The sequence below is a fragment of the Ornithorhynchus anatinus genome, chromosome 10 (assembly GCF_004115215.2).
Source record: "Ornithorhynchus anatinus isolate Pmale09 chromosome 10, mOrnAna1.pri.v4, whole genome shotgun sequence".
Lineage (NCBI taxonomy): Eukaryota > Metazoa > Chordata > Mammalia > Monotremata > Ornithorhynchidae > Ornithorhynchus > Ornithorhynchus anatinus.
In genome coordinates, this window is record NC_041737.1 from 35,236,777 (window position 1) to 35,239,562 (window position 2,786).

Consider the following 2,786-nt stretch of genomic DNA (forward strand, 5'->3'; position numbering starts at 1 on the left):
AGGTGAAGGCTTCTGCCCATCTGAGCATTACTCCAGTCCCTCCCACACTTGCCTGGTGGATAGAGGACGGGCCTGGGAGTCAGAAGGATCTGGGTTCTAATCCCAGCTCTGCAACTTGTCTGCTGCATGGCCTTGGGCAAGTCACTTAACTTCTCTGGGCCTCAGTTCCCTCATCTGTAGAATGGGGATTAAGACTGTGTGTTCTATATGGGCAGGGACTGTGTCTATCACTTTTAACTTGTATCTACCCCAGCGCTTACACAGTGCCTGGCACATAGTAAAGTGTTTTAAAAATAGCATTATTGTTATTATTATTATGATTGAACAGTGACCCAGCTGCAGGAAAGTGGCTCTGGACATACTTGGTCACAGTGCTATTGTCATCAAAAACACAGGGACCAGACTGGGAAAGTGTGTAGCAAACACACACACACACACACGGTCAAAATAGGAAATACTAAGCTACCTAGCAATTATTAGTAATACTCAGAGAATTATCTTTTGGTTTAAAGATAATTAGCAACATCCCTGACTCCTCTCATTCATTCAACCCACATATTCAATCCATCACTAAATCCTGTCAGTTCCACATTCACAGCATCACTAAAATCCACTCTTTCCTCTCCATCCAAACTTGTCTTGTCTTATGCTTTTGAGTCATTTCCGGCCCATTGCTATTCCATGGGCACATCTCTCTCTGAACTCCCCACCTCAATCTGCAATAATTCTGGTATTTTATCCATAGAGTTTTCTTGGTAAAAATATGGAAGTGATTTATCATTGCCTTCTTCTGCAAAGTAAATGAGTCTCCATTTTCGACTCTCTCTCATGCCACTGCTGCCCAGCACAGGTGAGATTTTCCTAGTAGCAGATTCCCTTCCACTCACTAGCCGCAGCCCAAGCTAGAAATGGAATGGGTGTGCCTCTGCTTGACTCCCCCTCCTGTAATCAATACTGGTAGAGTACTGAAAACTCTCCAGGTGCGATCCTGAGAGGGGCCATTCAAACTGCTCCCACTTTAATATCATCACTCATGCTATGCTACCTAGATTACTGTAATGACCTCCTTGCTGACCTCACAGCTTCCTGTCTCTCCCCACTCCAGTCTATACTTCACCCTGCTGCCTAGATCATTTTTCAAACTTTCAGGACATTTTTTCCCACTCCTCAAGAAACACTAGTGGTTCCCCATCTACCCATCCCATCCCATCTACCCCCGAATCAAACAAAAACCCCTCACACCATTGACTTTGAAGCACTCAACCAGCTTCCTGCTCCCACCTCACCTCACTACTCTCCAACTACATCCCAGCCTACTCATTCATTCATTCATTCATTCATTCATTCATTCAAGTGTATTTATTAAGCGCTTACTATGTGCAGAGCACTGTACTAAGTTCTTGGAATGTACAATTGGGCACAGATAGAGACAATCCCTGACCAGTAACGGGCTCATAGTCTAAATGGGGGAGATAGACAGCAAAGCAAAAAAATAAAATAAAATAAAACAAGCAGTCTGGCATAGATATCATCAAGATAAATAGAATCATAGATATATACACATTATTAACAAAATAAATAGAGTAATAAATAATATATACAAAATAATTATATATAATAGGGGAAGGGGGAAGAGCAGAGGGTGGGAGAAGGGGGAATGGGGAAGGGAGGAGGAGCAGAGGAAACAGGGGGCTCAGCCTGAGAAGCCCTCCTGGAGGAGGTGAGCTCTCAGTAGGGCTTTGAAGAGGGGAAGAGAGTTAGTTTGGCAGTTGTGAGGAGGGAGGGCATTCCAGGAAAGAGGTAGGACATGGGCCGGGGTCGATGGTGGAACAAATGCAAATGAGGAACTGTGAGGGGGTGAGTGGCAGAGGAGTGTAGTGTATGGGGTGGGCAGTAGAAAGAGAGAAGGGAGGTGAAGTAGGAGGGGACAAGGTGATCGAGAGCTTTGAAGCCAAGAGTGAGGAGTTTTTGTTTCATGCGAAGGTTGATAGGCAACTACTGGAGGCTTTTGAGGAGGGGAGTGACATGCCCAGAACGTTTCTGTAGGAAGATGATCTGGGCAGCGGAATGAAGAATAGACTGGAGTGGGGAGAGACAGGAGGCAGGGAGATCAGAGAGGAGGCTGACATAATAATTCACTCCTCTAATCCTAACCTCACTGTTCCTCAGTCTCATCTATCTCACCTCTGACCCCTTGCCCACACCCTGCCTTTGTCCTGAAGCACCCTCCCTCCTCAAAGCCAACAGACAATTACTCTGCCCCCTTCAAAGCCTTACTTAAAGCACATTTCCTCCAAGAGGTCTTCCCTGACTAAGCCCTCCTTTTCCTCATTTCTCACTCTCTTCTGCATTGCCTTGAATTGCTCCCTTTATTCACCCGCCTCCTAGTCCCACAGCACTAATATACTTATCTGTAATTTATTCATTTATATTAATGTCTGTCTCTTCCTCTAGACCATAAGCTCACTGTGGACAGGGAATGTGCTTGTTTATTGTTATATTATACTCTCCCAAGTGCTTAGTTCAGTGTTCTGCCTATATTAAACACTTTTAGTACAGTGCTCTGCACCCAGTAAGTGCTCAATAAATACGATTGAATGAATGAATGAATGAATGAATGAAATATGATGCTTCTGACAGTGAGGTTGCAACCATGAATTTGGGATCAAAAGTTGATTCTGAATCCAGGGTCCCCGTTCCATCCTCAAGCATGGTGGCATATACTAGGTTGAGCAGGATTGGACTGACCCCACAGACCTGCATAACTCCAGGGCTGACAGGCAAAG

The 2,786-nt window shown here is 44.9% G+C and overlaps 1 non-coding gene across 1 annotated transcript; it reads right to left on the bottom strand.

The window, feature by feature from the left end:
• Positions 1–860: 860 nt before the first annotated feature.
• Positions 861–998, bottom strand: LOC114814940. Its single transcript, XR_003762735.1, has one exon. It is a non-coding gene; the product is annotated as a small nucleolar RNA SNORA7 (small nucleolar RNA).
• Between the last annotated feature and the right edge of the window lie 1,788 nt (positions 999–2,786).